Here is a 14,806-nt window from a genome sequence, read left to right on the forward strand (position 1 = left end):
TATAGTGATACATGCATCCCCATGTTTAGAGCAGCACAATTCACAAAATCTAATCTATGGACCCAGCCTGCATGTCTATCAATGGGTAAACAGATAAAGAAAATGTATACATATACAATGGAGTTTTACTCAACCATAAAAAAATGAAATTACACAATTTGCAGAAAAATGGATAGAATTTGAGAACATTATGTTAAGCAAAATAAGCCAAACTTGGAAAGTCAGGGGACTTTCTCTCATATGCAGAAGCCAGAGAGAAAAAAGGAAAAGAAAAGTGTGTGTCAGGGGAGGAGTCCCATGAAAATCAAAGGGAGATCAGTTGAATAGAGGAGAGGAACCAGGGGGAGGTAGAGGCTAGGGAGAGAAGAAACACTGGGAAATGATATTGGCCAAATTACATTGTTATATTATATGCATGTATGAATATATATACAACAAATCTCACCATCATGTACAACAATAATGCACCAGTAAAATATATGGAGAAAAAAAGAAAAAAAATGTCCTTAGTTATTTCTTTATGCTTTTTATTTATTTCCAGAGAAACATTTTTTTACAGAATTATCTTTCAAAAAGACAAGCACCAATATTTGTAAAATACATATTTGTCAGACATTAATATCTGACACTTTAAACAAAGAGACATATCTTCATTGCTTTGGCCCAACTATCATGTTGGTTTTTAGTTTCCATTTTGAATCAATTTTTTTTCAGAAGCAGAGGAAAAGATAACTGCCCAAATGTTTGATAATCAGGAATCCATATAAAGAGCCAACCTGAAACACAAAAAGAAACCCAAAGTTTATTTAAAAATTCTTCCTCCTTCAATTTCTACAGCCTTCACCAAAGTATTTAACATTCTGAGTCTCTGTTGACTTTATTGCATTAAGAATGAACAATGCAGTGAAGGAGCTTAGAGTGATGTGAGATGTTGTACAATCAAAAAAAGAGAGGACTTCTCCAGTCAGGAGATCAGTGGAAGTGAAACATCAAAGATCTCACAAAGATTAGTAATACATGCTCAGGAAATCAAGTGAAGAGTCACAAAAAAGAAAAAGATTGTGTATCTTGGGACCTCCCATGGTAAATGGTGACCATCAATAATTTAAATGTTATTAAATATTTCTGATCCATAGGTGTTCTCCAGAACCAAACAGGTTAAAACCATCTTGCAACATTAATTAATATTCTGGACCATTCTACTTCTTTCATTATATTTCTGCTTCTCATTCTCTCACTTTACTCTCTATACTGTATAATAACATGTAGTAATGAATTTATATTCTCCCCCTTATACTCAATATGTTTTCTATAAAATTTCAAAAGAAATCAATGTATCTGGTAAATTCTAAAAGAAGGTTAATGGTCAAGCTTACCTGGTTTTTCAGGTAAAAAAATAATTTTTGTATGTCCAATAGCAAATAAAAGTTAAGATTTTTTTTATTTCTAATACAAATAATGAGAAAATGTAAAAAGAAGCAAATTCATCTATTTTAATAGCTATTTCCCTGGTCTAAATGGATGATGAAGCAATTAGATGAGTATTGTCCTCAACCACAAAACATTTACTAACTGTCAAATATTTGTTGGGAATTCTTGGTACTAATTTGCAAGTCATTTCAAATACAGAAAGCAGTGGAGGAGGGAAGGACTTAGCTGGGTAAGAATGGGACAAGGAGCAGTCCAACCTAAGGAAGCAGTAAGTGCCCTTGGGTGGGAGAAATGGTGGCTACAATAAAGGGTGAAATGTGAGCAATATAGGCAAGGTTAGATCATACAGGACCTTATGAACTGAACCTAGTGCTCAAGGTGCCAGGAGGAAACATCAATCAGAAGGTTTAATAAAGAGATTTTGATGAAAGGGATACTTACAGAAGTGTAGATAGTATTTAGGGACAAACAAGTATTGGGGACCAGGCATCATCCAGATACTAGCAGTTAGTGTCTCTCTCTCTCTCTCTCTCTCTCTCTCTCTCTCTCTCTCTCTCTCTCTCTCTCTCTCTCTCTCTCTCTCTCTCCCTCCCTTCCTTTTTCCCTCCCTCCCTCCCTCTCTTTCCAGAGAAGAATGGACAAACTAGGACAGGAAGAGATAGCAAACAGAGAAAAATTACCGTACTGCATTTTGTATTTCATCCTAAGAAAAACAGGGAGTTTTTGAAAGATTTTGTTATAGGTTCTCAAAACAAAACAAAGGAAGAAAAAACACTGCATTTCAATGCACATTTTCTTCCATATCAACATTCATTAATGCGGGGTGGGAGGGTGAGATACTTTCAGTTTGTTGCAAGCATTAAAATGAATGAAAAGAATCAAGGGTGAAAGCAAATTAGGATGCTTCAGTTAAAACCACAAATGATGCTGCAAAAACTTTTGTGATTTGTAGAGCTTAGAGATTGGTGATGAACTCTGTCAATGATCGCGTTGAAGATAGGAAATTTGGTCTATGCAATCTTTTTAAGAAGTTAGTATTGTAAGTTATCAAGGCATTTGCTGAAGTTCAGATGTTTCCTGTTTTTGACAATGAAAGTTTCAAAGCTGTTTTTTTTTTTCTTATTTTCCTTATGTGGTGGGTAATTTATCCAACATTTGTTGAAAGAGAAATAAGAGACTCTTTAAAGCCTTTTAGGCCCCATTGAAATAGTTTGATTTCCTGCTACAATTAATATTTATGCCTCATTTTGAGAGAAAACATACACATTTTTTAAGTATATACAGTCATTTTTATAAGTGAAGGAATCATGAAAAATCCAGAAAGTTTTATAAATTAGCAATTGTGATATTCTGCTACATGTTCTATATGACCTAGAGAGATTTTTAAACCTTGAAAATTCTTAAGTCCCCCAAAAAACAACAGAAATTAAATTGATTAAGACCAGGAGTTCTGCATTTTTGAAAAATGTCCCTTCTGTAATTCTGACATGCAGCATGATTAACAATCACCATAGATATAATTCAACTTCTAAACTGTGTTTACTAAAAAACTTCAAATTACAATGCTATTGATATTAGCCTAAAGAATTTCCAGATTTTTCCACCTACAGCATTCTATTATTCTTGATACTCAGTTTCAAATTTTAATGCACAGAGATGGACTTAAATTTATAAAATTCCTAAATTGATTGACATCATGGATTGTTCCCCATTGTGAGTGACTGGAGATTGAACCCAGACCCTCGTTCATACTAGAACTACATCCCCAGCTATTTTCTAAATTTTACTTTGAGACAAATTCTCACTAAGTTGTCTAGCCCTGATCCTTTTGCCTCAGGTTCCCAAGTAGCCAGGAATACAAGTGTGTGTCACCACATCTAGTTACAACTTTGTTTTTGTTTTTGTTTTTTTATTGGTAACATAACATAAGTGGCTTTTGAAATGCTCTGAGTACCTAGAATGGGAACAAATACATTGAAGGATTTCCAGAAATAAAGTGATCATTATTATTTACAAATCATAGAAAATTCTTGGTCTAGTACCTTAGTTCAAAATTAATTGCAATCTCTTCTGGTGACATCTGCAATGAAATGTCAATCATTACCAAAAAATGTTATCCTAAAATTTAAAAAAAATTCAATACTGTTATTTTCTTTGAACTTGTTTCATCAAATGCTCACTTGTGTCCTGTGTTTTTGCAAGAGATGTGTTGTAAGACCTACTTTGATTCACTCTGAAGCATTCCTACTCATTCCTCTGGTTTGTATTCTGCATTTTTCTTTTGTTTTGTTTTTTTCTGTCCAAGGCAATCATACTGAACTCAGAATACAGATCAATTTCTAGCAATCTCATGCTTACCTTCCTACCCCCGTCCTCTAATAGCAACCCCAAAGGTAGACACAAACACCATGTGTGTCTTTTTAAACTATTTCTGAACTTATTACAATTTACACTGAGCAGCATTATGATTTTCATTGCAAAACTATTAAAACAGTGGACTGAGCATAAGCAACCACCCTCACCTCAGCCTAAATTCCATTGAAATGAAACACAATCTGCTTTAAAGTATTTTCTAATGTTACTAGGATATAAAAATTTTGCCTCAGATGAACACAAAATCTTGAGAATTCCTGAAGAATAGAAAGCTAATAGGAATGAAATAGGAACTGAAGACTACATAAAATTGCAATGAAAATACAGAGTAAAAAAAAAATGGTAGTGAAACCAGAGTGATTTTAGTAGCATTATCAGTGGCAATCAAGGAAATTAAAAATAAAATAGCAACAAAGTACCATCCTTCACATTACAATGAAAAAATTAGAAACAATAATATTATTTAATGTTAGTGAGACATTGGGAAATGCACATTCTGGCATTTTCTTATGGTACTGAACTGACCAAATTTCTTTAAAGGAAAATTTGGCAATGTCCATCAAAAATTATAATATGGATGTCTTATTAACTCAGTGATTCCATTTGTAGGACTTTATCCTATAATAAATATGTGTAATAATATATATGAATGCACAAAGACATGTATATTACAATTATTTGGTATAGCATTATTTAAAATAGAAAAGTTGGAGAAAGAAACTAAATGGCTGTCAGAGAAATTAAGCAAACATATTTGAATAATAAAAATATTGTAAATGTACATGTACTGAACTGTAAAAATCTCAATGGCATAAATGTAAAAACCAAGTTGTACAATAATTCAAGTACTGTAACAATTATGCAAAACTATTATACACACACTCATGCAAATGCACACACACATACACATACATCCATTCTTCAATTCATTTAGAGAAAGGACTAGAAACTTTTACACCCAAATTGAAGCTGACATCCCAGTGAAGGCTAAGACAAGAGGATTGCAAGTTCAAAGCCAATCTCAGCAACTTAGCAAGGACATAAACAGCCAAATTAGTGACACCTTGCCTCAAAATAAAAAATTTTTAAAAAGGTTCAGGATGTGCCTCAGTGGTTAAGTGCCCCTGGGTTCACCCATGGCACAACCATGCCATGCGCACGCGCTCACACACACACACACACACACACACACACACACATACACACACAAAATTGAAGCTGATATTATCATTGAAGATGATAAAAGACAGAGCAAGATATTGCATAGACTAATTTTATTATGTTTATATCTCTATATTCCACTATAATTGTATCTTGTTCATGAGAATATATTTGTATAGCTGTGGGGAAATGTATATCCTTTAAAACTGTCCAGAAGGTATTTTTAAAATACTTATATTATTAATTAACAAATTAAATTCTTCAGGTCTTCTTAACTTTAATTGGAAGAAGTTCATTTAATTTTAAATGTTTACATTTTCACATAGTATGGAAATACATTAAAAGTGGTGGAGAAAACTACAAAGGAACAGATTTCAATTTTAATACAGTTGTTAAATAAACTAAAATTGGGCATCATCATCAATCTACATAAAATTATATGAGATTATAGAAAAATACCAGAAAGAAAACAAAATGAAGAGTTTTGATATCCAGCAATAAGATGATTGCTCATCTTTTCCCAAATTGACTTCTCTCTGGTTTATTTTCCTTACAATTAAAAATTCCATGGAAACAAACATACAACATATTGTTATGAGAAAAAAATCATTAGATTCTTCATTTTTGCATTATTCTTACTTCTGAGAGTTGGGTATGAGAATCAGGAAATTAAGTTACATGGTCAACTTCACACAGATGGTTATTAGTGAAGAACAAGAATTAGGTCACAGGTCTAATTAGCTCATAGGTCTAAAAAAAATCCAATGTTTTGCCTACCTCTTGCCAAGCAAGTTCTATCTTGGTGTTTTCTGTTTCAGATTACCTTATAACCTAATAATAGATTTTCTTTATTCAGTCAGGTCTAGAGGCTACTACAAATGTCCCTAACTGTTATATTTTCTAGCTTCAATCTAACATGCATTCTCACTAGAGAAGTCTATTCACAACTCATTCTTCACATTGCCATTAAGTAACTCCTTTCACTGCCCCAACTTGTAGTCTGAAATGCTTGGCTTTCTGGTAGTTTTCCTGGTGATTGTCACATGAGCAGTAGTAAGGGGAGGAAGTTATGTACCCAGAGTATATTTAAGGGCATGTTCACTTCCCTTTGTCTTTTAACTTTGAACTTGTCTTTGGCGTAAACAAATGGTAAGATAATAAAAGATGTGATCATAAAAAATGTTAGAACTCTTAAAAAGAGTAAAAATCTAAAGGAGTTTAATAATGAGGGAAACTTCTCTATTTCATATTCTTTGTTATTATTTTAATTTATGGAATTGTTGTATAAAAGCAAGATATAGATAAGTGTAATGTATGACTGGCCTTTGGATTGCTTTTTGATTTTCATAAACATAGATGTATAAGTTTCTTTGTCCTAATCATAAAGAATACAGCAGATCACAGAGGAAACAGAAGTATTTTTTGCTTACAGGTAGGATCAGAGCCTTGGAGATGTTCATACTAATTTTGAGGAAGAAATTACTTATAATGAAGATGCTTTTCTGAGACAGTGTTGTCACATTCTTCAATGACATGAGTGTGTAGGTGTTAGGAATCCAAAATTAGGGGGTATTTGTGCTTTGGCTATACTTTGAAGAGAGTGGTAACCACTGTTGTACTGACCATGCAGTGTGCTTATTATAAGCAAGTGCAGTATACTAATGTATAAATTCATTGTAATTTATACCCTAAGACCTGTCAACCTTTGAAGACCCCTACTCTGGAGTTCTCATCCTGGTGTTAGGTATCATTTAAAGGAATCTAATCTATAATCCTTTCATGGAGACTGCTATGGAAGAATTTCAAATATCATTAATAAAATCTGTATCAGTGGTTTCATTCACTAGCGTAAGGAATAGTTAGGATAATTTTTCATAGAAGGCAAAATGAATGTACAAAATAAATGATTGATCAGAAAGACTATTCAGCCCCCAAGAGCCTTGCATAAGGGATGAGAAATGCTGCAGGTTTATGCTCTGTTTGGACCTTTCCCAAGAATACTGAAACCAACCCAGTTAGATTTTAGCTAAGCTGAGCTCTCAAAAGTGTGTTTTTCAGTTCTCAGTGGACACAACGTCTTTGTTTTATGTGGTGCTGAGGATCGAACCCGGGCCACATGCATGGCAGATGAGCTCGCTACCACTTGAGCCACATCCCCAGCCCCAAAGAAGTGTGTTTTTCTCCTCAGAGTGAATCTGTCATAGTAGGTGCTTGTGGAGTGCCTGAGGATAAAGAATGGAGATTTCTTCACAATTCCAAGAATGGATTGTGCCTGGTCACTAGTAGATTATTGTAGTTTGATTATAGTAGGTTCATTTTCAATGTAAAATGAAATAGAATCTGGTGACGACAGCTTGTAGCTGCCTCATATTATTTTTAACCTACTAATATTGACCAAAATACTTGAGACTTACTAAAGAGCCAAACTGACTTAGACTAATTCTTATCACCCTCTGGGTATATTCTGAAGAATACAAAGATGACCCAGAACCTTGGTCAGGGGAGTTTAGGGTTTTATCGTTTGACTACTTTATTTTAGTTTAAATTTCCTGTAATGTTACAACCAGCAGCACATAGAAGTAAAAAAGATAACAGCTGACCTGGTGACTTAGTAGTAAGAAGAAGCTTCACATGCCAGAACAAAACTGCCTGAATCAATTTTAGGGTTGATTTTTAAATTTCCATAGTCAGAGCATCATGAAAATAGCTAATGTTTGGTTATTTTCTGTGTCATAATTGTCTTTGTTATTGTTATTGCAAGAAATATTTTAACTGAGAAATAGTTTCTCAGACAATTTATCATGATGGTTTGCTAGAAATTTTTATTATTTATTTTATTTTATTATTTGTTCTTGAGAGGAAAGTGTCCCACAGTGGTATGTGTGTGCATGTGTTTGTGTTGGCTCTCACTGCACTTGAAACTATTTGAAACAATCAATACTTATATTTGGAAATTTTATATAAAGTTTGTAATTTTGATTCCTACCTAGACTCACTATTAATTACAATCTCATGTTTTTTATTTGCTTAAACTCCCCTCTATCCCCATTGAGAGTAGTAATTCTTTAAAATAAAATTCATCTAAAGTCACAATTCTTGCTTTAATGTTCCCCAAAAGAAGACATCCTGCAGAGTTCAATTAATGACCTGGCAATGTGGAACTGACGAGGGTACAAACATGTTCTACTGTAGAGGTTGATGCATGGTTTTTCATTAGCCATGTTGCCTACTTCTTCTTGAATGCCATCCGGAGACTGACTGCTCCTAAACAGGTTTCTTTCATCTTGGAAATTAAGGGCTCCCTATTTGTATTGACTCTTTTTTTTTTGCTTGATTAAAATTCAATCAGTAGACTTTGATAAAAATCTGTCAACAGAAAACAGCTTCAGTGTCCCTTTCTCTCCATATTGTGCAATAAAAAATCAAAACACCATAGTTCGTTTGTACCAAGAGAGCCATCTAAATACTTAAAAGTAGCCCTTCTTTACTTCCTAGAACTTGTTTGTAAGCCTAGTGTTCAGCATCTGATGAGAATGAAAGAAAGAGGCACTAGATGAAAGTGCCAGAAAGATGGAGTCAAAGACTATCCGCATTAGGAAAAGTGGGGAGAGCACTAGTTCAACTCTCACAAGACATTCACAACCCAGGAGATGCTTCTGGCATATGGTCTTACCACAGAAGGGAAGGTAGCATAGGGTACTCTGATGGTCCCTCTTCATCTCCCTAAATTCTTTTTTTTTTATTGTTGGTCGTTCAAAACATTACATAGTTCTTAATACATCATATTTCACAGTATGATTCAAGTGGGTTATGAATTCCCAATTTTACCCCGTATACAGATTGCTATATCACATCAGTTACCCTTCCATTGATTTACATATTGCCTTTCTAGTGTCTGATGTATTCTACTGTCTGTCCTATTCTCTACTATCCCCCCTCCCCTCCCCTCCCCTCCCCTCCCCTTTTCTCTCTCTACCCCCTCTACTACAAATCATTTCTTCCACTTGTATTATCTTGTCTTACCCCTACTTTCCTCTTATATGTAATTTTGTATAACCCTGAGGATCACCTTCCATTTCCATGCGATTTCCCTTCTCACTCCCTTTCCCTCCCACCTCTCATCCCTATTTAATGTTAATCTTCTTCTCGAGCTCTTCGGCCCTACCCAGTCCTTGGTTACTCCCCTTATATCAAAGGAGTCATTTGGCATTTGTTTTTTAAAGATTGACTAGCTTCACATAGCATAATTTGCTCTAATGCCATCCATTTCCCTCCAAATTCTATGATTTTGTCATTTTTTTAATGCAGAGTAATACTCCATTGTGTATAAATGCCACATTTTTTTTATCCATTCATCTATTGAAGGGCATCTAGGTTGGTTCCACAATCTTGCTATGGTGAATTGTGCTGCTATGAACATCGATGTAGTAGTGTCCCTGTAGCATGCTCTTATTAGGTCTTTAGGGAATAGACCGAGAAGGGGGATAGCTGGGTCAAATGGTGGATCCATTCCCAGATTTCCAAGAAATCTCCATACTGATTTCCAAATTGGCTGCACCAATTTGCAGTCCCACCAACAATGAACAAGTGTGCCCTTTTCCCCGCATCCTCTCCAGCACTTGTTGTTGTTTGACTTCCTAATGGCTGCCAATCTTACTGGAGTGAGATGGTATCTTAGGGTGGTTTTGATTTGCATTTCTCTGACTGCTAGTGATGGTGAGCATTTTTTCATGTACTTATTGATTGATTGTATGTCCTCCTCTGAGAAGTGTCTGTTCAGGTCCTTGGTCCATTTATTGATTGGGTTATTTTTTATCTTACTGTCTAATTTTTTGTGTTCTTTGTATACTCTGGATATTAGGGCTCTATCTGAAGTGTCTGGAGTAAAGATATGTTCCCAGGATGTAGGCTCCCTGTTTATCTCTCTTATTGTTTCTTTTGCTGAGAAAAAACTTTTTAGTTTGAGTAAGTCCCATTTGTTGATTCTAGTTGTTAACTCTTGCGCTATGGGTGTCCTATTGAGGAATTTGGAGCCCGACCCCACAGTATGTAGATCATAACCAACTTTTTCTTCTATCAGACGCCATGTCTCTGATTTAATATCAAGCTCCTTGATCCATTTTGAGTTAACTTTTGTGCATGGCGAGAGATAGGGATTCAGATTCATTTTGATGCAAATGGATTTCCAGTTTTCCCAGCACCATTTGTTAAAGATGCTATCCTTCCTCCATTGCATGCTTTTAGCCCCTTTATCAAATATAAGATAGTTGTAGTTTTGTGGATTGGTTACTGTGTCCTCTATTCTGTACCATTGGTCCACCCACCTGTTTTGGTACCAGTACCATGCTGTTTTTGTTACTATTGCTCTGTAGTATAGTTTGAAGTCTAGTATCGCTATACCACCTGATTCACACTTCCTGCTTAGCATTGTTTTTGCTATTCAGGGTCTTTTATTATTCCATATGAATTTCATGATTGTTTTATCTATTTCTACAAGAAATGCTGTTGGGATTTTGATTGGCATTGCATTGAACTTATAGAGAACTTTTGGTAATATCGCCATTTTGATGATGTTAGTTCTGCCTATCCATGAACAGGGTATATTTTTCCATCTTCTAAGGTCTTCTTCTATATCTCTCTTTAGGGTTCTGTAATTTTCATTGTATAAGTCTTTCATCTCTTTTGTTAGGTTGATTCCCAAGTATTTTATTTTTGGGGGGGATATTGTGAATGGGGTAGTTGTCCTCATTTCCGTTTCAGAGGATTTGTCGCTAATATACAGGAATGCATTTGATTTATGCGTGTTGATCTTATATCCTGCCACTTTGCTGAATTCATTTATTAGCTCTAATAGTTTCTTTGTAGACCCTTTTGGGTCTGCTAGGTATAGAATCATATCATCTGCAAATAGTGATAATTTAAGTTCTTCTTTTCCTATTTTTATGCCTTTAATTTCTTTCGTCTAATTGCTCTGGCCAGTATTTCGAGGACTATGTTGAACAGAAGTGGTGAGAGAGGGCATCCCTGTCTTGTACCAGATCTTAGAGGGAATGCCTTCAATTTTTCTCCATTCAGAATGATGCTGGCCTGTGGCTTTTACAATGTTGAGGTATGATCCAGTTATCCCTAATTTTTCTAGAGTTTTGAACATAAAGGGATGCTGTACTTTGTAGAATGCTTTTTCTGCATCTATCCAGATGATCATATGGTTCTTATTTTTAAGTCTATTGATGTGGTGAATAACATTTATTGATTTCCGTATATTGAACCAGCCTTGCATCCCAGGGATGAATCCTACTTGATCATGGTGTATAATTTTTTTGATATGTATTTGAATCCGATTCGCCAGAATTTTATTGAGGATTTTTGCGTCTAGGTTCATTAGAGATATTGGTCTGCAGTTTTCTTTCTTTGAAGTGTCTTTGTCTGGTTTAGGCATCAGAGTGATGTTGGCCTTGTAGAATGTATTTGGAAGTTCTCCCTCTTTTTGTATTTCCTGAAATAGCTTGAAAAGTATTGGTATTAGTTCCTCTTTAAAGGTTTTGTAAAACTCTGCTGTATACCCATCCGGTCCTGGGCTTTTCTTAGTTGGTAGTCTTTTGATAGTTTCTTCTATTTCCTCTATTGTTATTGGTCTGTTTAGGTTGTCTATATCCTCCTGACTCAATCTGGGCAGATCATAAGACTTAAGAAATTTACCTATGCCTTCACTATCTTCTATTTTATTGGAGTATAAGGATTCAAAATAATTTCTGATTATCTTCTGTATTTCTGAAATGTCTGTTGTGATATTGCCTTTTTCATCCCGTATGCTAGTTATTTGGGTTCTCTCTCTTCTTCTCTTCATTAGCATGGCTAAGGGTCTGTCGATTTTTATTTATTTTTTCAAAGAACCAACTTTTAGTTTTGTCATTTTTTTCAATTGTTTCTTTTGTTTTGATTTCATTAATTTCAGCTCTGATTTTAATTATTTCTTGCTTTCTACTTCTTTTGCTGTTGTTTTGTTCTTCTTTTTCTAGGATTTTGAGATGAAGTATGAGATAATTTATTTGTTGTTTTTTTCTTTTTTTAAGGAATGAACTCCAAGCAATGAATTTTCCTCTTAGAACTGCTTTCAATGTGTCCCATAGATTCCGATATGTTGTGTCTGTGTTTTCATTTAACTCTAAGAAGTTTTTAATTTCCTCCTTGATGTCTTCTAAAACCCATTGATCACTCAGTAATCTATTGTTCATTCTCCAAGTGATGCTTGATTTTTCCTTCCTTCTTTTATCATTGATTTTCAGTTTCATTCCATTATGATCAGATAAGATGCATGGTATTATCTCTACTCCTTTATATTGTCTAAGAGTTGCCCTGTGACATAGTATATGGTCTATTTTTGAGAAGGTTCCATGTGCTGCTGAGAAAAAAGTGTAGCTACTTGATGTTGGGTGGTATAGTCTATATATGTCAATTAAGTCTAGGTTGTTAATTGTGTTATTGAGTTCTATAGTTTCCTTATTTAACTTTTGTTTGGAAGATCTGTCCAGTGGTGAGAGAGGTGTGTTGAAGTCTCCCATGATTATTGTATGGTGGTCTATTAGACTCTTGAACTTGAGAAGAGTTTGCTTGATGAACCTAGCTGCACCATTATTTGGGGCATATATATTTATGATTGTTATTTCTTGTTGGTGTATGGTTCCCTTGAGCAGTATGAAGTGTCCTTCTTTATCCCTTTTGATTAACTTTGGCTTGAAATCTATTTTATTAGATATGAGTATGGACACTTCTGCTTGTTTCCGCAGTCCATATGAGTGGTATGATTTTTCCCAACCTTTCACCTTCAGTCTATGAATATCTTTTCCTATCAGATGCGTCTCCTGTAGGCAGCATATTGTTGGGTCTTGTTTTGTGATCCATTCTACTAGCCTGTGTCTCTTAATTGGTGAGTTTAAGCCATTAACATTTAGGGTTATTATTGAGATATGGTTTGTTCTTCCAGCCATACTTGTTTATTAATGTTACTAAACCTGATTTGTTTTCCTCTTTGATTACTTTCCCCCCTTTACTGTCCTACCTCCCACTGTTGGTTTTCAATGTTATTTTCCATTTCCTCTTCCTGTAATGTTTTGCCAAGGATTTTTTGAAGAGATGGTTTTCTAGCTGCAAATTCTTTTAACTTTTGTTTATCTTGGAAGGTTTTAATTTCATCTTCCATCCTGAAGCTTAATTTCACCGGATACAGGATTCTTGGTTGGAACCCATTTTCTTTCAGTGTTTGAAATATGTTATTCCAGGATTTTCTAGCTTTCAGAGTCTGTGTTGAGAGATCAGCTGTTATCCTGATTGGTTTACCCCTAAATGTAATCTGCTTCCTTTCTCTTGTAGCTTTTAAAATTCTCTCCTTATTCTGTATGTTGGACATCTTCATTATTATGTGTCTAGGTGTGGATCTCTTATGATTTTGCACATTTGGCGTCCTGTAGGCTTCTAGGATTTGGGATTCTGTCTCATTCTTCAAGTCTGGTAAGTTTTCTAGTATTATTCACTGAATAGATTGTTTATTCCTTTGGTATGGAGCTCTGTGCCTTCCTGTATCCCAATGACTCTTAAGTTTGGTCTTTTAATATTGTCCCATAATTCTTGGATGTTCTGCTCATGGTTTCTTAGCAGACTTGCTGAGCTGTCTATGTTCTTTTCCAGTTGAAATACTTTGTCTTCATTGTCTGATGTTCTCTCTTCTAAGTGATCTACTCTGCTGGTAGTATTCTCAATTGAGTTTTTAAGTTGGTTTATTGCTTCCTGCATTTCTAGGATTTCTATTTATTTGTTTTTTATTACCTCTATCTCCCTGTGAAATTGATCTTTTACTTCCTGGATTTGTTTATGTAGTTCCTTGTCAATGTGATCTTTCATTGTCTGATTTTGCTGTCTCATGTCTTCCTTGAGACTCCAGATCATCTGAAGCATGTATATCCTGAATTCTTTGTCTGACATTCCATCTGTTGCAGCTATTACCTCTTCTAGAGTTGAGTTGACCTGCATTGCTTGTGGTCCTTTCTTTCCTTGTCTTTTCATACTGCTCACATTTCTTTCTACTTGGTGAAACTGTTGTGTTTTTGAAATTTACCCCCTATTTATTTATATTGCTCTTGTATAGTTGGGAAGTCTCCCTTGCAGGGAGGGTAGTGGCTGTGCTCCTCCTCTAATTAGGGTGGTCTGTCTACCACTCTGGTCGGTTGCAGGTCTGCCCCCCCTGCGGGCAAGGGTGGCGGCTCTGCTCTGCCCCCACTCCAATTGTGGTGACGTAACTACCACGCCCTGGGGTCATTGGTTCTGATCTGGATATGGGCAGCGGCTCTGCTCGGTCCCCACTCCAATTGGTATGACGTGTCTACCACGCTGGCAGGCCTCTAGGCCGGTGGTTCACAGTTCTGCACAGCCCCCACTCCCAATGGGGGGTACCTGACTGCCTCTCCAATGGGTCGCTGAGCCCCTAAATTCTTAAGTACTCATGGAACTTTCTCTCCCTCTCTCTCTCTCTCTCTCTCTCTCTCTCTCTCTCTCTCTCTCTCACACACACACACACACACACACATCTACCTTACCTCATATCCTTAAGTGTTGTCTTCACATTGTGTATCTTAGTTAGAACTCCAACCAAGATCCTTTGGTGAGCTCAAGACCTACATGTTCAGCTCCTACTCAACTTTTCCCACTAGATGTCAATCAACTTCTCAAATTATCATGTCAAAATTAAATATATCTATATATCCCTCCTTACCTGCTCCTCTGTTTTTCCCCATATCATTTAATGTCAACTTCATCCTTCACTCCTCCATCTCTTACAACCCACATC

This window comes from Urocitellus parryii, chromosome 4, assembly GCF_045843805.1.
Source record: "Urocitellus parryii isolate mUroPar1 chromosome 4, mUroPar1.hap1, whole genome shotgun sequence".
Classification (NCBI taxonomy): domain Eukaryota; kingdom Metazoa; phylum Chordata; class Mammalia; order Rodentia; family Sciuridae; genus Urocitellus; species Urocitellus parryii.